At 37.4% G+C, this 26,661-nt stretch overlaps 2 non-coding genes across 2 annotated transcripts; one reads left to right on the forward strand and one right to left on the reverse strand.

Annotated features, from left to right (window-relative positions):
- Nucleotides 1-2,011: 2,011 nt before the first annotated feature.
- LOC120105132 (small nucleolar RNA R71) lies at nucleotides 2,012-2,117 on the reverse strand. Its single transcript, XR_005507515.1, has one exon. It is a non-coding gene; the product is annotated as a small nucleolar RNA R71 (small nucleolar RNA).
- Nucleotides 2,118-26,318: 24,201 nt separating this feature from the next.
- LOC149767909 (small nucleolar RNA R71) lies at nucleotides 26,319-26,425 on the forward strand. Its single transcript, XR_016400104.1, has one exon. It is a non-coding gene; the product is annotated as a small nucleolar RNA R71 (small nucleolar RNA).
- The last annotated feature ends 236 nt before the right edge of the window (nucleotides 26,426-26,661 follow it).

The raw sequence follows: 26,661 nt of genomic DNA on the forward strand, positions 1-26,661 counted from the left end.
AAGGCTAATTTATACTTGGGTGCTCGGTGATGTCTGGACCATACACAAGCTAAGGCTTTAGATTCTCCAAAATACTGCTAAAACTAGTAGTTTCCAAGAATTGGTCAGATAAGACCTAATCACTGATTCAAAATCATCCTACCTTGCAGGATTTCGAGAGTTGTGGATGTTTACTTTAATACCTCATGGGCTTTATCTGTAATATTCCAGTTTACTCGAATTTTTACAACGACGGCTTTCACACTATCATCTTTTTTAAGGTCAATATTATTTTCTCTTTTTCTCTTTTTTTATTTTTTATTTTTTTTATTTTTCTATTATTTTTTTTATTTTATATTTATTACGCACTTTTACTCTTGTAATGATTCCTCCATGTAACGAGCATTCAGTCAACACTCCCACACCAGATGGCATAAGGTGTTAGGCATCAAGACTCCCCTACGGACCTATGCTCGGATTCATCATCACAAGCCCGCTGACCTTTGACAATAGGTAGCCCTTTTCGATGTACCTGACTAAATTCACTCTTTTTTTTTTCTATTTTTATTTATTTATTTATTTATTTTTTATTTATTTTTTTTTGAGATAAAAGTGAATTAGATACGTATGATTCATCAGGACTCAAGGTTGCTACCAGACTTAACAACATAATGTTGAACCTAACCCTTAGAAGTGCAGGCCATACGTGTTGTGAAATTTCAAAGTAAAAATTATCTTACAACTCGCTAAAAGAATTTTTAATGAAAAGAACTCAAATTGACTTACTAATTTTTATCTTCTTTTTCTCCCTTACTAATTTTTATTTATTTATTTTTTATATATATATTATTTGATCAGGAATCGAGGAAAAAAATCTGGGATGATCAAAAGGAGAACTGCTGGAAAAGAAATGCTGTAGAGGTTTAAAAAAAAAATTAAATTGCTGGAGAAATTCCCTTTGGTAACCTCTAAACTTTTCTTATTTAAATTAATTATTGGCTTGAAATTTTGTGGTGATTGTTTGATTTTAATTATAGCAAAATTGTGAATGCATGCCTGATACACATACACAAATCAATCTGCACATAGTAAGGGCAATCACCCCAACAAGATAAGAGCCGGATTTCATCACCGGACTCTTGCCCAACTTAGGTGAACTCAATCTCACATAGTGTCACTTTAATTAAAATCAATTAGACATTGGCTCCTAGGGACATTCGAGCTCAATAGGACGAAGATCACCGAAAGTTGCACCAATTTCGCTCTGTGGCTTAGTTGATATCTAGACAAGCTTTGTCCCTATAAGGGAGACAGTTCATCTGTTCGAGGCAAGTGGGTTTTAAGTGAGACCTTTACGAACGCATCGTGACCCCTCCACTTACCTGGGAGCTTACCTGGTCAACTCGGTTCATTAGACCGGATTGGAGGCTTAGGTGCCCTCTTCAAACCAGTTAGGAGCTGTCTAGTGATTTTAGGTCAAAGACTAGGATTGATATGCTTTTCTCTTTTATTGCATGCTTGATTGATCGAGTACTAGTCTATGCACGGTAGTCGTTCTAGAGTACAAAATCTATTACCTTTCGACCCTGAAATAGAACGAACCCTTAGGAACATTCGAGCTAAGATCAAAACATTAGGATCATCCCCACCTCTTAAGATGGCTGAAGAACAACCCAAACTCCTGAGGGAGTACTTTACTCCCACTTTTACACTTCCCTATCTTGCATTCGATTACCTGAGGTAGCAGCTGTACAATATGAAATAAAGTCTAGTGTGATCCAAATGCTCCCATCTTTTTATGGGCTCACCAACGAAGACCCATACAAACATTTAGATGAATTTCTTGAGATTTGCACCACTGTCAAGATTCAAAACTTCACTGATGATGCCCTAAAACTTAGGTTATTCCCCTTCTCCCTTAAAGATAGAGCCAAACAATGGCTGAATTCTTTAGAAGCTAACTCAATTTGTTCTTGGGATCAAATGCAACAAGAATTTCTTAAAAAATACTTTCCTATAGGAAGAACGAACCAGTTTAGACGTGCCATTACAAGCTTCTCCCAAACCGAGGGAGAAGAATTTCATGAAACTTGGAAGAGATTTTGGGACCTAATCCGTAAATGCCCTCATCATCAAATACCTAAGTGGCAGCTAGTGCAATGTTTCTATGACGGTTTGACGGAACGAAACCGTCAGATGATCGATGCTGCATGCGGGGGGACTTTCATGCTTCGAAATGAGCATGAAGCATGGCAACTATTTGAAAATCTTAATGAAAACTCCCTCCACCATGCTTCATGTTCTCGTCAAGCATCCCCGAATTTTCAAAGAAAAGGGGCCATTTGTGAAATAAGTCATTCTATGGACCTGTCTAGCAAGGTAGATGCATTGTCCCATAAGATTGACCAACTAATGATAGGAGGACATGTCGTTAGCTCTTCCCAAGCACAAGTGTGTGCTATCTGTTCTAGCCCATCGCATCCAATTCATGAGTGCCCCTCAGCACCCCAATATCCCGAACTCGTGCAAGAACACATCAATGCTGCCCAAACACAGCCCAGACCGGGTAATGATCCATTTTCCAATACATATAATCCGGGATGGCGGAATCATCCAAATTTTTCTTGGAGGCAGCAAGCTTCTAATACCTCCCAACCCTTCTCCCAAAATTTTCAAAACCCTCAGAATTTTTATCCCTACCGTCCCTCAACCCAATTTCAGCATCCTCCTCCTCCAACCCAAAGAAATACAGCCTTTGAGGAGAAGGTGTTGACTGCCCTTCAAGGTTTGGAGGCAAACACACAACTATTGCACTCTCACACGCAATCTGTTGCCCAAGGTGACAATCCAAGAGGGGGGGTGAATTGGGTTTTTCTAAATTTTAGTGCTTTTAAAAACTTTCGTAATTAAGTGCGGTGAATGCTTTCATAAATTACTTGAATGAATTAAACTAGAGTAAAGATGAAAGATAATGCAAGAATAAGCATAAGAACAAGCACAACACAAACACAGCGATATATAGTGGTTCGGTGCACCCCAAGGCACCTACGTCCACTCCCCAAGCGTCCCCTTGGGAATTTTACTATAACCCCTCGGATTACAGTAGGATTGTTTTCCGGGCTCACAATCCAAAACCTTGTTGGTTTTACGGGCTCACCAACGAACCTATACACTTGGTTTTCCGGGCTCACCAAGAACCTTGTTGGTTTTGCGGGCTCACCAACGAACCTATACAACTTTGGTTTTTCGGGTTCACCAAAAACCTTTGTTGGTTTTGCGGGCTTACCAACGAACCTTTGTTGGTTTTGCGGGCTTACCAACGAACCTTTACAAAGTGTTTAAACAAATGAAAAGAAAAGATTTAAACTCCTAGATGAGCATATAAAGCAATATGAACAACAAGAAGAGTTAGAAAGAAATTATCGCTTTGAAGTCGCTTTGCTCTTCTTGGTCAAGGAAGCTTCACTCTTCAATGGGGGAAGGAGCTCTTAATGCCTCTTTGAATCTGCTCAATCCCTTTCTTTGATTCTTGAATGAAGCTCTTGATGAAGCTTGTCTTGCTAGGGTTCTCTCTTGAATGCACTTGATGTATTTTCCCCAAAGCTTTCTTCCTCTGATGAATACTCCCTCTTAAATACTTCTCCAACCTCCAAATAGTCCTTTCTGACCGTTGGATTGAAGAAACTAGCTGTTTATAGCCGTTGGGAGTCCAAAAAGCATTTCTGCACAACTAGCCGTTATGTTCAGCCCGTGTTTGGGTCGGCTCAACCTGTCCTTGGGTCGACCCAACCTTCACTTGGGTCGACTCAAACATTCCTTGGGTCGACCCTCTCAGAAAACACAGAAACTTGAAATTCAGCCTTCTGTTGCCTTGGGTCGACCCAACTTTTCTTTGGGTCGACTCAAACCTTGGGTCAGCTCAACATTTTTCTTGGGTCGACCCAAGGTCAGCTTCAGAAAATTCAGAGCCTTGAATTTCAGCCTTTCTTCACTTGGGTCGACTCAACCTTTCTTTGGGTCGACTCAAGCTTGGGTCGACTCAACTTCATCTTGGGTCGACCCTCTCAGTAAATCCAGAGAACCATTTTTCCTTCATGTTTTGAGGTTCTTGAAGTTTGGGTCGACTCATGCTTACCTTGGGTCGACCCAACCAACTGTTCATCTGTGCCATTTTTGCAGGAGTGTGCCAAATGATTTCTTGATGTGCCGGGGTCGACTCAAACAATCTTTGGGTCGACTCAATCCACACTTTGCTGCATTCTCAAGATTAGATCCATCCAAATGAACAAGAACATATATATATTTTCAATTTAAACAAATATACTGAGAGTAATGAACTTATAAATGAAGTATCAATTTAACTTATAGCATGCTCTAGATAATTGCTTGTTAATCATCAAAATAACACTATCATCCTCAATCTCCCCCTTTTTGATGATTACAAAATAAAGAGTATAAGCCTATTGATACTTGTCTTTAAAATCAGTTTATAAAAGGGATTAAGTTGCTGAATTTCAGCTTTTCATATATCCTTGTGAAATCTCCCCCTATATCATTCAAATGTTGCCAATTTGACTTTTTGAATTGCTCCCCCTTTCATTTATAATTCATTAGCAATGAAACTTCAAAAATTTGAGATAAAATATGAGTTTCAGCTTATGTATCGGGGTGCTAGAGGTGCGTGCCAAATTCTGAATTTTTATTTGCCAAATTCTGAATTGTGATAGAAATTTTTGATTTGATGATTTTCATTGTTACAAATTGCTCCCCCTTAAATGTATAAGCTTTCTTATATGATTTCCAATTTGTTTGCCCATTTATTCCTCTTTTCTTAACATACTCTAAACACTATTTTTACTTCTCCCCTTTTTGTTATACATATCTTTACTTCTCCCAAAATTAATACTCTTTCTTTACTTCTCAAATGAAGTGCTCTTTCTTTTCTTAAATTGAATACTCTTTCTTTTCTTCTCCCCCTTTATATACTCTTTTCTTCTCCCCCTTTATATACTCTTTCCTTCTCTTCTCCCCCTTTTTGTTATCATCAAAAACATATATATGGGAAAGGATGCAATAAGGAACAAACTTCAGACTTCATTGATCAAAATAGGAACATTTTCATACATTAATGCCCAAAATAAAGATAAGTACAATGTTCCTCAATCAAGATTTAAAGATATAAGGGAAAAAACAAGATACATATGGGAAAAAGCAAGATACATATGAGAACTAGATATCTAGCCTAGGCTCTAAACATAGATCGTGAGACTCTCTCGGATTGCTTGGCTACGGCTCTCTCGGGTCCCATTTCTCCAAGATATTGAAGTAATCTACTGTTTGGAGATGATTGGAGAAGATTTGAGAGTGGGAAATAGGGTTTTCGGAAGAAGACAAAGGGTAAACAGAGCCCTAGATGAGCTCTCGGGCCCCCTTTTAACAGTGGGGTCCCGACGTTGGGTCGACTCAAGAATTTTCTTGGGTCGACTCAACGTTGGGTCGACCCTTGTTCTGGGTTGGGTCGACCCAAGTGCAGAACTTGGTTTTCTCTCCCTTTTTGCTTCTAAAAAGTTTTCCTCGCTTTTAATCCTTATAAGCTCCTTATGGGACATTGATACATGAGTAAGAAATCTATAGATAACAAGTTTGACTCATGTTTCATAGATTTTTAGAAATTGGAGGAATGTATCATGAGACTACTTGCTCCCTTTTATATTTCTTCAATAAAAAGGATCACATATACCTAATTCTCTCCTTAGCGTGCAGAATCTATCTTCACTCAAGGGTTTTGTGAGTATGTCGGCTAATTGTTTTTCAGTGCATATATGCTCAACACATATGTTTCCATTTTGCACATGATCCCTAATAAAGTGACATCTTATTTCTCTTTGTTTGGCTTTAGGAATGAGATATTTACGATGTAAGCCGGAAGTGATCTCTAAATGTAGATTCCAAGGATAGTTTTGAAATCAAGTGTAGATGGAATCTTTTTCAAGTTATTTTAGGGAGTATCAAGAATAATATTCAAAGAAAGGCACGGATGAAAATCCAACATTTTTTTTTTTAATATATTAAGTATATAGCAAAATGAGAGCAATCTAATTAATTTTCAGAGTATAGTATAAGATCAAATAAAGATCAAACCTTATATACTTGAAAAACATAAGATTATGTTGAATCCTTAATTCTTAATGACTTTAAAGTTCTTTCATGATATAAAAGTATTGGGGCATAGACACCAAGACATGAATTTATGCAATGTAGGATATATAAAATTCAGGGCTTTGAAAGTTCTTTTAAAGCTCTCTTAAAGACTTTCTTTTACTTCTTTAAAGATCATAGCATCAAAATCAATTAAAATGGATTGGCTCAGGATTGAAACACTAAAGTGCAAGCCAATAAGAGATCATTAGTGGATTCCAAAGTAAATTTTCAATGCTAAGACAACTGGAATCCTTTTCACTTAGTTTTCAAAACAAGTGGTTTACAAATTAAGTACAGATAAAAATCCAACTTTCAAAAGATATTCAATGAAGCACAAAGTTTAATACCACTTTACATTTAGTATTCTTTCTCTTATCTTTAGTTGTGAATTTACATGATTAAGTTCTATATGATCTCTCCCTCTGAAATTTTCTTTCTCCCTCTTAATTAATTAATCCATAAAATTCAAGGTATGCATCAAATTAAAGTAACTTTAGGATAAGATACTGAATATCTAAAGCTCCCCCTTAAAAGATGCATTCTTCTTTAATTATTCTTATCTTTTGTTGAATTTCAGATTTTAATGATAAACGTGAATAAAACTGAAACTTTATGATATCAAGAATGTAGAGTGATCTAGAATTATTCAAAATTTATAGCAATCACTCTTTTTAATCTTTTAAGAACAAGTTATGCTTCCTCTTAATCTTTGAGAAAATGTACTGAAATATTAATCAGAAAATGATTCATTTGAAGCTCAAATTCTTTCAAAAGTATTTACATTTTCTTTCTTTTAAGAATCATTTGAGTGAGCTGAAATATTTCTAGACTTAAGATCATTCACTCTTTTCTTAAAAATAGTTTTTTTTTTGATGGAAGCATTTAATTATGCAGGAGTGTATATTCAAAGTATTAATTTCTTAGTCATAGTTTTTCAGCAATGAATATATGAAGCACAATAAATCTTTTCAATATTAAAATAAAATCATATATTAAAAATATTTGTTTGCAATCAAGATCATCAAAAGACACATCATTCAGACCAATATTAGTACACTTTGAAGATAAGAAATGATATGTTTCAGATGCGTATCGGGGCAAGCAATCAAGGCATCAAAATTATTCTATTTTTCTTAAGCTGTAGTTTTATCTAGAAATTCATATTGAGTTTAAGCTTTTATACAAAATCAGATTCTGAATTTCATAAAGATTCTCAAGGAGGCTTTCAAAGTTGTAATTTGAGATATGTATCTTCACATTGTAGCTCATCTTAAATCATTAAGATTGAAAACACATATTTCAAAAACATTAGAGCACATCCAGAATCTTTGTAATTCATATTGAATTTTGGTACAAATTGGAGGACATTATGTACTAATGTTAGGCAAGTTGAAAGATAAATTATAATCAATTCATTCTGCCTAATTTGCAAATTCAGATTATCCTTTTCTTCTTCTTTTTATAAATATATTCAACTTTCAGATTTCAAAGGTGATCATGAACGACAAATCTAAAATTTCTTTCAAAAATATTTTTAGAAAAATTCTTCATGTAATTTTTCAAACATTCAAGCATTGGAACCGATTTAATAAGAAATTTTATTTTTGATCAAGAGAGTACAAGAGAAATCCAACATATCATTGATGAGTATAGAATACAAGTAAAACAATTTTCATTAGGCTTTGAGGCACAAGTTATTTCGAAGTCAAAGGTGAAGCAAAAACTTGTATACAAAGTTAAGGCCTATTCCAAATTATGAGTGTTATAAAGAAAAATAAATTTGCTATTGGTAGAAACATGTTTCAATCAAATTATTCAAGCATGAAGCATTTCAAACTGAATATTGAAAATATATAATTCAAAGTATGCAAAACATAACACGCATGTCATGGATCAAAATCAATTCTTTTTCAAATAAAAATTTTTTTTATTTAAATACAATTTAGCACTGATTTTATCCTTAAGGTGTGTTTTCAAGTGATTGAAACTTCATTTGATTTTTCACAATCTTCTTATATATTTTCATTTATTTATCATTCATTCCCCAAATTTTTAATTTCTTTCTTTAACCATTCAATGAACATTTTGATTATCTTCATTTATTTTTCGGTTTTACTTTTCTATGCTCTATATTCTATTTGCTCCCTATCCGGTGGAGTTGGAAGGGGCACGAGGTACTACCACTAGCCTCCCTCTTGTGCCGTCCCTAATATGCCCTACACCGAATAGTTGGGTCAAATAGTGTCGGGTACTACCACTAGCCTCCCCATTGGCACCATCCCTATAATGAGCAATGTAGAAATGTTAAACTGTTCTCTTTAGCAACAAGATATTCACTCCAAACTCTCCCTAGTTAAATATAATTAATTACGGATTTTATCCCTTCCAAAAGAATGTTCACACAAGTCTCACAAATATGCTGAATATATTATGCTTGCGCTGCTTTTACTTAAGATTGGAGTATTTACTTAGCTTTTACTTCTTCTGAGCAATGTTCATTTTCTTTTTCTTTATCTCTCTCTCTCTTTGTTATTTTCAAGTAGTTACATGAAAGAGCAGAATAAAGAATTAATCTAATATGCTGCATATAAATATATATCATGCAAACAGCATTTTCATTATGCCCAATGATTCATAGCTTATCACAAGTTATTTTGAATTAGAAACTTGAGGCATAAACTTGTGTATTTCATGGTTATGCATTATACAGGCAAAAGTGAACTTCAATTTAATCATACCATGAAACAATTATCATTAGCATGAGAATGAAGCATGATATCAAGAAGATTAGCAATTAAATGTTTAATCATGCTACCATATAATTTTAGACTATTAATTTTGCTCAACTAACTCACAAGAGAAGGGTTTAGATTACCAATGCATTTAGCATTCTTCAAGCCAAATACCTTTTAGATTCTTTACACCCTTGGCTGAAGAAAATCTCTTTTTTTTTTGTTTGCAAGGGAATGTTTATTGTATCTTTCATCGAGGTGTCCTTCAAGTTGAAATTTCTTGCTCATAAATCCTGTATCATTAATGAAATCTTTTTCTTTCTTGAAGGAAAGTCATTAGTTTCTTCAAGATACAAAACATTCATACAATATATTTCTTAGCTAGATGACTCAACATAAGATATGACAATAATTGAATATTAAGTCACTTTACTCAAGAGATTGTCTAAATATAAGCACAAGTCACTTGAACTAAAGAGATAACTTCATTAAGTAAAATGGTTCAAGGACAAGCATGTGAGGCAATAGAAGGATTCATCAAGGTAAAAAAAAAATTTTATTTTCAGAATTAATTTAGCTTAGATTCTATTTGCTTAAGATAATTATCAATAAGATATACAAGTTGAGTTTTAATCAAATTATCTTAAACAGTTGTTTCTATCAAAAATTTTGATTATGATTTAGTTTTCAACACTAATAATCATGTTTCAGGGAGTTGAGCAATCTTCTTTTAGAGCAATTAGGATTTTATTTTGACTTATGAGTGATAGTTTAAAAGAATTAATATTCATGCTTTAAAAGATTTTTATGATCAAGTTAAGCATGACATGTTACAATTAATCAGTAGAATTTGAGATAATTTTAGAGAAAGATATTAATCATGGATACAAAGATTATGCTCAATGAAGTTTTAACATGAAGGCATGAAATCAGCATCTATCATTTATACTAGAGAGAAAATTTAGATTTTGAAAACTTGAAGGAGAAAGTTATATATATTCATTCATTGTTTTCTTATCATCATGCAAGCACTAGAAAATTTCATGCTAAGATCGTGTAGATAAGATTTGTCATACATACAAGGCATTTAATAAATATTCAATAGCCTAACTGAATTTATAAAGTTAAGCATATCAAGACATAAAATGACAATTTAAATTACATTCACAAATGATGAAATAAAATTTATTTATAAGTCACGTGCCATGGCACCCAATTAAGAGTTTCACATGAGTTTCAAGGGCTGCTTTGACACATTTGCAAGATAATCTCAGTTTTTCATTTTAGGTACCCAAGCTTGCTTGGGTCTTTGGGAGTTAGTGCATATGGTTCCTTTTGGAATCCAAATCTGTTTAATTGTAATAATTTTATCATTTGATTTGCTTGTATTAGAACCATAGGTAAAGTTTTTATGCCCAATCTTTTTATGTTTGAAATAAGTTATCTTATTTGATGGTTTGCTTGGCGAATTGATAACCATTTTCTTTAGGGGTTTATTATTGAGCAAAGGAATCCAACCAAGTCTTGATTTATCAAAAACAGCATGTTGGCTTTCAAACATCGTTTTTAATCTTTCTAAACTTACAGTGAATTTGTTAATAAAAGATTTCAATTGGTTAACTTCTTCACTTAAGTTTTGATTTTCTTTAATTAAATTCTGATTTTTCTGAATCAATTCTTCCGAATTTAATCTTAAGCGTTCATTCTTAGAGTTTAATTTGTCTCTCATTTTAGCGGAAGAATTTCTTTCTTCTGACATTTCCAGATTTATCTTTTTAAGATTTTTATTTTTTGTAGCTAATTTTCTACATTCACCATACAAATCATGAAAAGCATTTAATAGTTCATCATAAGAGAATTCTTCCTGAAATTCATTAGGTGTGAAATCAGATTCAGATTTTACCTTATCTTCTTGTGCCATAAAGCATAAGTTAGTTACCTCTTGTAGTTCTTTGGAGCTAGTATCATTATTGTTGCTCCTCACTTCCATTTTCTTGCTTGACTCTTCCTTGGTCAAGGCTTTCTTGCTTTTTATCTCTTTCTTCCTTTCTTCTTGCTTCCTCTTCTTCTTTGTCTTTAGGAAGCTTTTGAATTTTTCGGTGTTTGGGTATGGATCCTTGTTTTCATCACCGAATTCTTCATTTGTTGTTCTTTCTTCCGGATTGGGAGATTCAACATCGTTTTCTGCAGGCTCACTGTTAGTATGTAATTGAAGCACATGTGAGCTAATCTGAATATTGTCATAGATATTTTCTAAAGTATCCCAGATTTCCTTAGCAGATAAGCATGCAGAGATTTTATTAAATTCAGTTTCATGGATAGCACAATATAGTATGTTCATAGCATTAGCATTCAATTGTGCTAAGTCTTTTTCATTAATAGTGTGAGAGAGTGAGTGAGGGCCTCTGGTAATGATGTACCATAATTCATAGTTTGAAGCTTGAATGAATATCCTCATTCTAGCTTTCCAATAAGTGTAGTTTGTGCCATTAAATAGAGGTGGTCTATCAATTAATTGTCCCTCTCGTATAGAACATCCCACTTGGGTTGTCATGATCTTTAACTCTTGATTGTGAGATCAATGGGTACTATTAGAGCACCTTGCTCTGATACCACTTGTTGCCCAAGGTGACAATCCAAGAGGGGGGGTGAATTGGGTTTTTCTAAATTTTAGTGCTTTTAAAAACTTTCGTAATTAAATGCGGTGAATGCTTTCATAAATTACTTGAATGAATTAAACTAGAGTAAAGATGAAAGATAATGCAAGAATAAGCATAAGAACAAGCACAACACAAACACAGCGATATATAGTGGTTCGGTGCACCCCAAGGCACCTACGTCCACTCCCCAAGCGTCCCCTTGGGAATTTTACTATAACCCCTCGGATTACAGTAGGATTGTTTTCCGGGCTCACAATCCAAAACCTTGTTGGTTTTACGGGCTCACCAACGAACCTATACACTTGGTTTTCCGGGCTCACCAAGAACCTTGTTGGTTTTGCGGGCTCACCAACGAACCTATACAACTTTGGTTTTCCGGGTTCACCAAAAACCTTTGTTGGTTTTGCGGGCTTACCAACGAACCTTTGTTGGTTTTGCGGGCTTACCAACGAACCTTTACAAAGTGTTTAAACAAATGAAAAGAAAAGATTTAAACTCCTAGATGAGCATATAAAGCAATATGAACAACAAGAAGAGTTAGAAAGAAATTATCGCTTTGAAGTCGCTTTGCTCTTCTTGGTCAAGGAAGCTTCACTCTTCAATGGGGGAAGGAGCTCTTAATGCCTCTTTGAATCTGCTCAATCCCTTTCTTTGATTCTTGAATGAAGCTCTTGATGAAGCTTGTCTTGCTAGGGTTCTCTCTTGAATGCACTTGATGTATTTTCCCCAAAGCTTTCTTCCTCTGATGAATACTCCCTCTTAAATACTTCTCCAACCTCCAAATAGTCCTTTCTGACCGTTGGATTGAAGAAACTAGCTGTTTATAGCCGTTGGGAGTCCAAAAAGCATTTCTGCACAACTAGCCGTTATGTTCAGCCCGTGTTTGGGTCGGCTCAACCTGTCCTTGGGTCGACCCAACCTTCACTTGGGTCGACTCAAACATTCCTTGGGTCGACCCTCTCAGAAAACACAGAAACTTGAAATTCAGCCTTCTGTTGCCTTGGGTCGACCCAACTTTTCTTTGGGTCGACTCAAACCTTGGGTCAGCTCAACATTTTTCTTGGGTCGACCCAAGGTCAGCTTCAGAAAATTCAGAGCCTTGAATTTCAGCCTTTCTTCACTTGGGTCGACTCAACCTTTCTTTGGGTCGACTCAAGCTTGGGTCGACTCAACTTCATCTTGGGTCGACCCTCTCAGTAAATCCAGAGAACCATTTTTCCTTCATGTTTTGAGGTTCTTGAAGTTTGGGTCGACTCATGCTTACCTTGGGTCGACCCAACCAACTGTTCATCTGTGCCATTTTTGCAGGAGTGTGCCAAATGATTTCTTGATGTGCCGGGGTCGACTCAAACAATCTTTGGGTCGACTCAATCCACACTTTGCTGCATTCTCAAGATTAGATCCATCCAAATGAACAAGAACATATATATATTTTCAATTTAAACAAATATACTGAGAGTAATGAACTTATAAATGAAGTATCAATTTAACTTATAGCATGCTCTAGATAATTGCTTGTTAATCATCAAAATAACACTATCATCCTCACAATCAATTGCTAAGCTAGAATTCCAAATGGGTCAACTAGCTAATGCATTAAACAAGCGAGAGGAAGGTAAGCTTCCAAGTCAACCAATGAGTAATCCTAGGGGACAATATGTGGCTCAAGAAACTCGACTAAATCATGAGCAAGCTAATGCTTTGACTACCCTAAGGAGTGGACGTATAATAGATAATAAGGTTGGGGAGGGTAACAATAAGGAAGGAGAAGAAGAAGAGAAGAATGTATCACATGAAAACCCAAAACCTTCTTCAGCTAGTCCACCATCTGCCACAACCCACATTCCAAAGGCTCCATTCCCTGAAGCACTTAATGCACCCTCTCCCTTTAACAAGAAGGGAACTTCATTAGAAGAGATGATGGAGGTCTTCAAACAAGTTAAAATCAACCTCCCACTCCTTGATGCCATCAAACAAGTTCCCTCCTATGCCAAATTTCTCAAAGACCTTTGCACCCAAAAGCGAAAATCTAGGACACATGTGCCTAAAAAGGTCTTACTTACTGAACAGGTAAGTTCCATTCTCCAATACAACACCCCTCCAAAATTCAAAGATCCTGGCGCTCCCACTATTTCCTATGTCATAGGAGATAACTCCATTGACCGAGCACTCTTAGATCTAGGGGCAAGTGTGAATCTTCTACCCTATTCAGTCTATGAGAAATTTGGGTTAGGTGAATTAAAACCTACCTCGGTGTCCTTACAATTGGCTGATCGATCTGTGAAGATACCACGGGGGATGATTGAAGATGTTCTTGTCAAGGTAGGCAAATTCTATTTTCCAGTAGATTTTATCGTCCTTGACATGGAACATGTGCCCAACCTAAAAAAACAAATCCCTGTGATTCTTGGTCGTCCCTTTTTAGCGACAGCTAATGCATGCATCAACTGTAGAACTGGGGCAATGGATATATCATTTGGGAACATGAAAATTAAATTGAATGTGTTTCATGCCGCTGACCAACATATGAGGGAAGACGAGTGTTGCCTAATTGACGAAATGGATGATCTTGTAGAGGAAGCCCTTCCCTATATCTTAGCCGATGACCCCTTAGAGGCATGTCTGGCCCATTTTGACATTGACAACTTTGATATAGACAAGGCCATAGAAGAAGTTAACATCTTACTTAACAATCAATCTCCTGTGAGTTCCCTTCCTTGGAAGAGCCGACCTGAACCTCTTCCTCCCATTGCTATAGCGCCACTTTGTCCTTCCATTGATTCACCACCTAAACTTGAGTTAAAGCCACTTCCAACAAATCTTAAGTATGCCTTTCTAGGACCAGAAGATAGCCTCCCTGTAATTATCGCACCCAACTTATCTACTGAACAGGAGGGTAAACTTTTGAGGGTGCTAGAAGAAAATAAACATGCCATAGGATGGTCTGTAGCCGATTTGAAAGGGGTTGACCCCTCTGTTTGCATGCATCGAATTCATCTCGATGATGATGCAAAGCCCACCCGAGAAATGCAAAGAAGACTCAATCCTAATATGAAGGAGGTAGTCAAGAAAGAAGTGGTGAAGTTATTAGATGCCGGAATCATTTATCCAATTTCTGATAGTAAGTGGGTGAGTCCGACACAAGTGGTACCCAAGAAATCAGGTATCACTGTGATTGAGAATACGGAAGGAGAATTAATACAAACACGCACAACCATGGGTTGGCGCGTGTGCATTGACTATAGAAAACTTAATTCAATGACTAGGAAGGACCATTTCCCTCTACCTTTCATAGATCAAATTTTGGAATGGTTGGCTGGTCAAGGTTTCTACTGCTTCTTAGATGGTTATTCTGGATATAACCAAGTACCCGTCTACCCGGACGATCAAGAGAAGACCACCTTTACTTGCCCATTTGGGACATTTGCATATAGGAGGATGCCTTTTGGACTATGTAATGCACCCGCAACTTTTCAACGATGCATGATGGCCATCTTTTCAGATATGGTGGAAAACTTTCTAGAAGTGTTCATTGATGATTTCTCAGTTTTTGGCCTATCTTTTGATGATTGTCTAGACAATTTGACCTTAGTTTTGAAAAGATGTAAGGAGACCAACCTAGTACTAAGTTGGGAAAAGAGCCATTTTATGGTTCAAGAAGGCATAGTTTTAGGACACGTCGTGTCCAAGAGGGGCATTGAAGTAGATAAAGCCAAAGTCGATCTTATTTCCAATCTTCCTCCACCAAAAACTGTGAAACAAATCCGATCATTCCTTGGCCATGCTGGTTTCTACCGTCGCTTTATTCAGGATTTCAGTAAGATTTCCAAACCCTTGTGCAATCTTCTTGCCAAGGACACTCCCTTTGTCTTTGATAAAACATGCGAGGAGGCATTTGAAAATCTTCGCTCGAAATTGACCACTGCACCTATCATACGGCCCCCTAATTAGACCATTCCATTTGAACTAATGTGTGATGCATCCGACTATGCTATTGGGGCAGTCTTAGGGCAACGGCTAGATAAAGTACCTCATGTCATTTACTATGCTAGTAAAGCACTCTCAGATGCACAATTAAACTACACCACCACTGAGAAAGAATTGCTAGCGGTAGTATTCACACTAGACAAGTTTCGATCTTACTTATTAGGATCCAAGGTTACCGTATTCACTGATCATGCTGCCCTTCGAAACCTTCTTGCAAAGAAGGATACCAAACCCCGTCTGATTCGATGGATTCTTTTACTACAAGAATTTGACCTAGAAATTCGTGACAAGAAAGGAACTGCAAATGTCATAGCGGACCACTTATCTAAGATTCTTCTTGAGCCCTCTTGTAAAAATACCTCACCCTTACACGATTCTTTTCCAGATGAACAATTATTTGAGATACAAAGAATAAAAACGCCATGGTTTGCAAACATAGTGAATTACCTTGCCATAGGATGAATTTCTGATGATCGGTCAACTCAAGATAAGAACCGATTCTTTTCACAAGTAAAGTTCTATTATTGGGATGATCCTGATTTATTCAAGTATTGTCCCGATCAAGTCATCCGTCGATGTGTCCCTGAATGTGAATTTCAAAGTATTCTTTCATTCTGCCATTCACAAGCTTGTGGGGGACATTTTGGGGGTAGAAAAACTGCAGCAAAAGTTTTACAAAGTGAATTTTATTGGCCCACACTTTTCAAAGATGCCCATAACTTTTGCCAAACTTGTGAACGGTGCCAATGGATGGGTACCATCTCTCGTAGAGATATGATGCCTCTCAATCCTATTTTAATTGTAGAAATCTTTGATGTCTGGGGTATTGACTTCATGGGCCCTTTTCCACCATCCTTTGGTTTCGAATATATTCTGGTAGGGGTTGATTATGTTTCAAAATGGGTAGAAGCTGTCGCCACTAAAACTAATGACCACAAGGTTGTGATTAATTTTTTACATGAAAACATCTTTTGTCGTTTTGGTACACCCCGAGCCATTATCAGTGATGGGGGATCTCATTTTTGCAACCGATCTTTCGAGGCTTTGGTTCGCAAATATAACATCACCCACAAAGTTGCTACCCCATACCATCCCCAAACGAGTGGACAAGTCGAGGTGTCCAATAGAGAGTTAAAACACATCTTAGAGAAAACGGTACGTCCCGATAGGAAAGATTGGTCTCAAAGAATAAATGATGCACTCTGGGCTTACCGTACCGCCTACAAAACTCCTATTGGCATGTCCCCCTACCGATTAGTTTTTGGTAAAGCTTGTCACTTACCGGTAGAACTTGAACATAGAGCTTTCTGGGCTATAAAAAAATTTAACTTAGACATGGCAGTAGCTGGTACTCACCGAAAACTCCAACTAAGTGAACTTGAAGAATTGCGTAATGAGGCTTATGAAAATGCTAAAATTTATAAAGCAAGGACTAAGGCTTTTCATGATAAAAATATTAACCATAAGTCCTTCGAACCTGGTCAAAAGGTTTGGCTGTTCAATTCCAAGTTGCGACTCTTCCCGGGCAAACTTCGCTCTAGGTGGGATGGACCATTCGTAGTGAAAAAGGTTTCTCCTTATGGTGCAGTAGAGATCCAACACCTCAATGGTGGACATGTTTTAAAAGTCAATGGTCAAAGGTTAAAACTTTATGTAGACTGTGTTGCCGACGGGCAATTGATCGAATCCCTTAATTTAACGAATCCTGTTTATCAAAATAATTAAGGACCCACTGTGTCTGGCTGAAGACAATAAACTTAGCGCTTGTTGGGAGGCAACCCAATTCTCTTAGATTATTTCTTAACATTGAGGACAATGTTAGGTTTAGGTTTGGGGGTATTCATCTTGATTTTCATCAAAAAAAAAGTTAAAAAAAAATAATAAAAAAAATCATCTTTTAAAAAAATATATAAAAAATTAAAAATATTTTTTTTAAAAAAAAATGTGTTTATTTTCATAATAAAAAAAAATTATTAAAAAAAGTTTTGTTAAAAAAAAAACCTAATTTATATACATTTATGCGAGAATGATAAACACACAAGGTATATAAAATCTAAAAGCCCAATGACTAGTGGGAAGTAATACAAATTTAAGTTCTTTTTATTAAGTCTCTCTTAGGGAGTTGTAAGCTAATTAATACTTTGGAATTTTACTACACACTGGCCGACCCTTCTAAGGTCTAGGCTCGACATTATGTTGATAGTATAGTAGCAACCTTGGACCCTGATGAATCATACTTATCTAATCCAATATAAAAAAAAAATCAATAAAAATGGATTTAGTCAGGAACATCGAAAAGGGCTACCTATTGTCAAAGATCAAGTGGGCTTGTGATGAGGACTCCGAGCATAAGTCCATAGGGGAGTCTTGATGCCCGACACCTTATGCCAACTGGTGTGAGAGTTATCGACTGATTGCTCGTTACACGGAGAAATCACCACAAGAGTAAAAGTGCACAATTTATATATCTTTCTTAAAAGAAAAAGAAAAAAAAAGAGAAAAAAAAAATGCTGTATTGACCGAAAAGACAATAGTGTGAAAGCCGTCGTTGTAAAAATTCGAGTAAACTGGAATATTATAGATAAAGCCCGTGAGGTACTAAAGTAAACATCCACAACTCTCGAAATTCTGCAGATAAGATGATTTTGAATCAGTGAGTAGGTTCCTTCGACCAATCCTTGGAAACTACTGGTATTAGCAATATTTTGGAGATCCGAACTCTTAGCTTGGGTACGGTCCAGATTTCACCGAGCACTCCAGTATAAATAAGTCTTACAACTCCCTAAAAGGAAACTTAATGACTTTAACTTAGATTGCATACTAACCTAGAATTTGGGCTGACTTAGTAAATAAAATCGTGTGTGCTTTAAAATTCTTATCATTTATGTATCTTAGATAATAATAATAATAATAAAAGAGAGTTTTTGAAAATCTTAGCTAGTATGCATTTGGAATTCGATTTTCACTTCATAGATCAATCGATCTAATAAAAAAATAATAAAAAAATAAAAAATAAACAAATAATAATAATAAATAATAATAAAAAAATGATTTATTGAAGTTTGTGGGTATCTTCACTGAAAACTCTCACGAGACTATAACTCGTCCACTAGGGTAACCTAGGGGTTTAAAGCCATGTTGCATATGGTAAATGCAATCGCGATGCCTGCGAAAGTGAGTTAGAGTTGTTCTTTTCTAATTTTATTTTGCTCGAGGACTAGCAAAACATAGGTTTGGGGGTGTGATAAGTGCTGATTAATCTATAATTTAATATTCTTTTTCCAGCACTTATCAATGTTCTTAAACGGATAACTACTTGTTTTACCATGAAATTGAATAAACAATGAAATAAATTTAAATTATGGTAAGAGGTAAATAATACTTTTCTTAAAACTAGGGGTGGCAATCGGGTCGGGTCGGACATAAACGGGTCGGGTCAGATGTAAGTCGGGTCAAAAAATCATAAACCTGAACCCGACCTGTTTATTAAACAGGTCAGAAAATTCCAACCTGAACCTGACCTGTTTATTAAATGGGTAACCCGACCCGACCCGTTTAACCCGTTTAATAAACAGGTAACCCGTTTAACCCAACCCGACTCGTTTAACCCAACCTGACCCATTTAACTATTGGACTTAAATTAGATAGTTAGCGTATAAGCCTGAACAGTGCCAACATAATTTATGATAAATCCACCAATATTAACACGGTCGAGCAAATTTTTTTTTTAAAAAAAATTTAACCAAAAATTAAAAAAAAGAAAACACGGAGAGGAACAAGGGGAGGAGAGAAATTAACTGATTACAATTTTCTTATTGAAAAAAATAAAAGAAAATGGAAACGGGAGCCCTCAAAATCTCTGATCTAGGATTCTAGGCGCCATCCCTAAATTTTTCTCTCCGAAAATCATCGACGGCTTCGATTCGGATGGGGGGAAAAATCTGGAAGCCCTAGCTTTCGCCATGAATCAAACCATAAGAAGTAAAAACCAAACCATTTCCCTCCACCGGCATACCTGCTGCTCCGCAGTAGTCGCCGCTTTGAGGAAAAGATAGAGCACGCTCACGTCCTCCGCCGCTTTGAGATCCAAGATCCTCAAGACAAAGAAACAGAGACAGAAAGAGATGGCGGAAGGAAATCAAAGATAGCATGACTATCCTACTAGCGGAGAAGGGGAGAGAATGCACGGATAGAGCGGGAGGCGGAGGCCGTCGTCGTGGAGAAGACAAAGCAGTCACCATCCGCCGGCAAGTCGCGAGACGACGAAAAGCCCCAAGAAGGCGGAGCCGCGGAAGCGACGTCCCAGGAACTCGTCGAGCCGCCGCGGTCGCCGTCGACGGGGAGGCGGAAGGAGTCGGCAAGGGGGAGGAGAGGGCGGAGGCGGAGGTCCGGAGGAGAGGAGACTAGGAGAGGGGAGAGGGACTGAGGGAATAGAGCTCGGGCGGCGCTCACAAAGACAAACCCTAAATGGCTAAACCTAAGGAGAAGCAACGCCTTACGGCCTTAGCGACGCCTTTACGATCCAATCAACCTCGCGGTGAAAGGCTGAAAGCAGACGGTGGACCGTGGACCTCGCGGTGAATGCAGGCCGAAGCGGGGAGTTGGGCCGAGGCAGTGAAAACGGGCCGAGACAGGGAGTTGGGCTGGCCCTTATTTATCAGCCCAACAATTAAACAGGTTATACGGGTTAAACGGGTCAGAAATTTAAAATCTGTATCCGACCCAATTAATAAACAGGTTAAACGGGTCAACCTGTTTACGACCCGAACCTGTTTAAGCCAAACCCAAACCTGTTTATGGCGGGTCGAACACGGGTCGGGTTGGCGGGTCGGGTCATATTTTGCCACCCCTACTTAAAACAGACTCTGAATTTGTCTCTCTTTTGGTTATAATCTTTCATGAAAACATATAAGGAGGAGATTGTGTTGACCCGATTTGGTAACCTAATGGAGTTGTAATCAAGCTAAGGCTATAATTAAATGGGTTTTTGGTCCTGATTCGATCGAAAGTTATAATTAATTATGTATGGGGCAAAGGTTTGATTAACCCTTTTTATTAGGTCACGGTCCGGTTTTTAGTCTTGTCTCGTCGAGTTCGATCTGAAGCAGCTTAGCAAGAATTAAATGACAATGGGCTCAAGGACAAGTCAACCATCATGACCCACCTCAAACCCAAAGTCAATTTCCAACCAATTCGTTATCTGCCTTCATATAAAATTTATAATAATAATAACTAAAAATTCACGATTCACTGTTCATATAAACAGTGTCCCGTTAAAACACTGTTCATATGAACAGTGTTATAAAAAAAAAAATAAATTAAAATGCCGAGAACACTGTTCATATGAACAGTGTTCCGTAAAAACACTGTTCATATGAACAGTGTTCCGTAAAAACACTGTTCATGTGAACAGTGTTAGAGAAAAAATAAATAATACATAATAAATAAATAAATAACAATAAAAAATAATAATAATAATAATAAAAGGGGCTTGGCCACTGTTTATCTTCTTCCCCCCCTCCCCCGCAGTGCATCCGGGCCGTTCCCCTTCTTCCTGTCGACTCCGCCTCGTCCTCCACCTGTGACGCAGCCCGCAGCCGAGATCCAGCTCCGCCATCAAGCCGCATTGAAATTCCGGCGTCTCCCCGTTGATCCCGCAGCCACCCACCATTCAGAGCGATCCTCCCAGCCGCATCAACCGCGTGCCATCCGCCGCCCGTTCCACCTCCCAGCAGCCGGAAGTCACTCCTCCGTGATCAACGCTCACAGCAGCCTCCTCCGCCTCAGCCCGCGGTAGCCTTCATTGTCATCCATCGCACCATCCCGCGATCCGCCTAGCCGATTCAAGGAGCGTCCTCAGCTGTCCAAATCCGGATCCACCTCCCACAATGCAGTCCGAAAATGCCTCCTCTCAGCCCGCGCCTCCTTCATTCCGCGATCGATCCCGGAGCTCCAGCGATCCCACCAATGCAGCCTCCGCGTCCGGACATCCCGCGACCACATACCCCGGCTCCTCCAGTGATCCAAGCCGTCCGGATTCGAGGCATACTCAGCGGCTGCCCTCCCCCTCTACCGCGTCCGCCCTCTCCTTCCGCCCATAATCCAGCCATCCACGCAAGCTCAGGCGATCTATAAGAGAGAGGAAGAGAGGGAAGAAAGGGGGAGCTCGGTTGAGAAGAAAGAAACAGGGGAGAGACTCTGTTTCGGTGAAGAAGAAGAGGAAGAAAGCCGAGAGAAAGAAATTAAAAAAAAAAAAGAAAAGAGAGAGGGGAGGAAAGAGAAGAGTTTGTGATATTTTGGGAAGAATGAGAGGTGCTCAATTTCATTTGAAGATGGGAGGTCATCCGGAAGCCATGCTCGGCTAAACATCTAATCTAGGGCTGGATGAAGCCCTAGCAATGTATCAGGGCATTGTAGTTCTTATTTTCTTTATTATTTTGGAGCTTGTTTAAATTCTTATCTTCAATGAAATATCTTTTTATGATGTTTAGATTTTGAGCATGCCATTTACTATTCATGTTTGCTAAAGTAGTCTAAGATGATCCATGCCTAGGAAGATGAGGTGTGCTGCATCCTAGATTAGCATACTTAGGTAGACACTTCATGCTATACCAAAGATGGATTTTCCTAACACTCTTTATGTTTTTATTTTAAAAGGCTTGTAGCCAAAATTGCATGCCTCTCCAAAAGATAAAAATTAAGAACACAATCCTTGATGCAATGCTATGTGGTGGATTCCAAACCCTAGATCTATTTACTCTGATAAATTCCAATCCGTACTCATAGTTTAATTTAGTTAAATCAAGTTAGCAAATCCTTCTTTTTGATTTATTTTTAAAAGAAAAATAACTTATTCTTCAATCCCTGTGGACCGACACCCGTAATCACTATCCTATAGGATACGTGCTATTGCGTGGTTTATTTTTGAAATTGAAATAACCGATCAATCATATTCCTACGAGTTATCCCACCTAACTTTTGACAACGCTCGCAAGCTTTGCAAAAGTTATGGGAATCTTTAAACAAGGTGGGCCAATAGAAACCGCACTGTAAAATTTTTGCAGCCGTTTTCTTAGCAGAGAAATGACTACCGCAAGCTTCAGAATGACAAAAGAAAATGACACTAATAAATTCGTCATTAGGTACACATCTTCTAATAATTTGGTCTGGGCAGTATTTGAAAAGATAAGGATCATCCCAGAAAAAATTTTTTATTTCAGTCAAAAATTTTCTTTTGTCTTGTTTATTCCAATGACTTGGTAGTTCACCTGTGACTAGAAAATTTGCAATGTCTGCAAACCAGGGTGAAGATGTGATCTCAAACAGTTGCTCATCAGGGAAAGTGTCTTTTATGGGTGAATTGTCTAAGGAATCTGGAAGAGTCAGACAGGACAAGTGATCAGCTACTACGTTCTCTACCCCCTTTTTATCTCTTATTTCTAGAAAAAATTCTTGGAGCAGAAGGATCCACCTAAGCAAACGCGCCTTAGCATCCTTTTTTGAAAGAAGGTACTTAAGGGCAGCATGGTCAGTGTAGATAATGATTTTGGATCCAATCAAGTAAGACCTAAATTTGTCTAGTGCAAATACTACGGCAAGTAGTTCCTTTTCCGTAGTGGTGTAATTCTTTTGTGCACTATTTAAAGTCTTACTTGCATAGTAGATAACATAAGGCTTTCTTTCTTTTCTTTGCCCTAGAACTACCCCAACTGCATATTCACTAGCATCACACATAATTTCAAAAGAAAGCGACCAGTCAGGTGGTTGCATGATGGGAGCAGAGGTCAGCAAACTTTTAAGTTTATCAAAAGCTTTTTGACATTCTTCAGACCACACAAATATGATTTTCTTTTGAAGGAGATTACATAAGGGTTTAGATATTGAGCTAAAATCTTTAATGAATCTCCTATAAAATCCTGCATGACCCAAAAATGAGCGTATATCTTTGATAGTTTTTGGGTTGGGTAAGTTAGCAATTAAGTCAATTTTAGCCTTGTCTACTTCAATTCCTTCAGATGAAATGACATGCCCGAGAACAATTCCCCTAGTTACCATGAAATGGCACTTTTCCCAGTTTAAGATTAGATTCTTCTCCTCACACCGAATTAAGACTAGTCTTAAATGGTCCACACAGTTTTCAAAAGAGGAGCCAAAAATCGAAAAATCATCCATGAAAACTTCCAAAAAGCGTTCAACCATGTCGGAGAAAATACTGAGCATGCATCTTTGGAAGGTTGCAGGAGCATTACATAATCCAAAAGGCATTCTCTTGTAAGCAAATGTGCCAAAAGGACATGTAAAAGTGGTCTTTTCCTGATCTTCAGGATCAATTGCAATTTGGTTGTAACCTGAATAGCCATCTAGGAAGCAATAATATTTATGACCTGCTAACCTTTCTAAAATTTGATCAATAAAAGGTAGAGGAAAATGATCCTTCCTAGTGACAGAATTAAGTTTCCTATAGTCAATGCATACACGCCAACTAGTGGGGACCCTAGTTGGAACTAATTCATTGTTGGCATTTTTGACTACAGTAACACCAGATTTTTTTGGGACCACTTGGGTTGGACTTACCCATTTACTATCTGAAATTGGGTAGATCATACCCGCATCCAGAAGTTTCAGAACTTCTGCTCTAACCACATCCTTCATGTTTGGGTTTAATCGACGTTGAGCTTGACGAGAAGGTTTGGCATCAGCTTCTAAGTGGATTTTATGAGTGAAAATTGAGGGACTAATTCCCTTGATATCAGCAATTGTCCACCCTATTGCTCCCTTATGCTCTTTGAGAATTTCTAATAATTTTAGTTCTTGACTTTGTTCGAGTTGGGATGATATGATCACAGGAAAAGTCTCTTCTTGACCAAGGTATGCGTACTTGAGCTCAGATGGCAAAGGCTTTAGCTCAAGTTTAGGTGCTTGAACACTAGATGGTAGAGGACTATTGTTGCGTATGGGCAATTCTTCAAAACGAGATTTCCTCCTATCTGTATCCAACAAAGGAGCTGAATCTAATATAACACTGATTTCTCTAAAGTTTTGGTTGATATCTGTATTTCCGAAATGAGTTAGGCATGTTTCTAAAGGATCAGAAGAAAGAGATGGGACAAGAGCATCCTCTACAATGGAGTCGATCAAATTAACTCCATGAATTTCATCATTTTCGTTATCATTATCGGATTGTTTACAAATGTTAAATATATTAAAATCTATAGTCATATTTCCGAATGACATTTTCATTATTCCATTTCGACAGTTGATCAAAGCATTGGAAGTAGCTAGAAATGGGCGGCCTAGAATGACAGGTATTGGAGTGGTACAATTCATGACAGGCTGGGTATCTAATACTATGAAGTCGACTGGAAAATAGAATTTATCAATTTGGACAAGTACATCCTCGACTATTCCTCTTGGTATCTTTATAGATCGATCGACAAGTTGGAGAGTAACCTTGGTGGGTTTTAATTCACCAAGTCCTAACTGTTCATAAACTGAATAGGGCAATAAGTTAACACTTGCACCTAAATCAAGAAGGGCTCGTTGTATCCTGAAGTTTCCTATGATGCAAGATATAGTAGGACAACCAGGATCTTTATACTTAGGTGGGGTGTTGTGTTTGAGAATAGCACTCACCTGTTCAGTTAGAAAAGCTTTCTTTTGTACGTAAAGTTTTCGCTTTATGGTACAAAGATCTTTTAAAAATTTGGCATAAGATGGGATCTGCTTAATGGCATCTAATAAAGGAATGTTAATCTTTACTTGTTTAAAGATTTCCAGAATTTCTTGGTCAGGTATTCCCTTTTTAGCTGCAAACAAGCGCTGAGGAAATGGAGCAACTATCTTGTGATGCAGTATTGGATCATTTTGTTCATTATCATCTTCATCATTCTTTTCAATAGATTTTTCAGGTTTGTCATCTTTTGTCGGAATTTCTTTATTAATTATTTTTCCACTCCGAAGGGTTGTGACAGACTTAACTTGCTCAAATTTAGGTTGGGATGAACTTGCTACATGGACCTCATGTTGACCCTTTGGGTTAGATTGAGGTTGGGCTGGAAATGTCCCTCTTTTCCTAACATTAAGTTGAGCCTCAATTCTACCTACAGAATTTTTAAGTTCTTGGAGTGATTGCATTGTATTCTGATTTATTTGAGTTTGTCCTTGCATGAAGGTTTGCAAAGTATCTTCAAGGGATTTCCTATGTGGTGGCACATAAAGAGTAGGAACAGAATTTCCTTGAGATTCATTGGCAGTGGGTCCATGTCTCCAGTTAAAGTTAGGATGGTTTCGCCAACTAGGATTATATGTTTCTGGAAATGGTCTTTTATAAGTATTGGTGAAATTTGCTTGATCATGCAACACTTCTTGAAAAGCAGGGATTGTAGGACAATCCTTGGTTACATGTGCATTACTCTCGCAAATTCCACATATACTTTCAACAATAGTTTGTGCTTTTCCTATATTGGCTTTGCTTAATTCCATGGCTTCAACCTTCCTAGTCAGATTAGCAATTTTTACATTGACATCATTATCATCTTTAATAAGATAAATTCCTCCTTTTGCATTAGGTGTTATTTTTGATTTTTCATTTTTATCTGTTGTATCCCAAGCTTGTGCATTTTCTGCTAAAAGATCAAAATAATCCCAGGCTTCATTTGGTTCCTTACTCATGAATTCACCATTACACATCATTTCTACAAATTGTCTCATATTGGAGGACAAACCATCATAAAAGAAACTAATGACCCTCCAAATTTCATATCCATAATGTGGGCAAGCAAGTAGAAGGTCCTTAAATCTTTCCCAACAATGAAAAAATGTTTCTCCATCTTTTTGTGCAAAGTTCATGATATTTCTTCTAAGTGTGTTCGTTTTATGTGTTGGGAAGAATTTCTTTAAAAATTCTCTTGTCATTTCTTGCCAGGTAGCTATGGTCCTAGGCCTTAAGGAGTGTAACCATGACTTAGCTTTTTCCTTTAAAGAAAAGGAAATAACTTAAGCTTAACTACCTCTTTAGTGACATCATTGAAATGAAGTGTTGAACATACTTTATCAAATTCTTTCAGATGCAAATAGGGACTTTCAGAATCAAGTCCGTGAAA

Source organism: Phoenix dactylifera, chromosome 3, assembly GCF_051530095.1.
Source record: "Phoenix dactylifera cultivar Ajwa chromosome 3, Ajwa_hap1_PhDact_Kaust_v1.1, whole genome shotgun sequence".
NCBI lineage: Eukaryota > Viridiplantae > Streptophyta > Magnoliopsida > Arecales > Arecaceae > Phoenix > Phoenix dactylifera.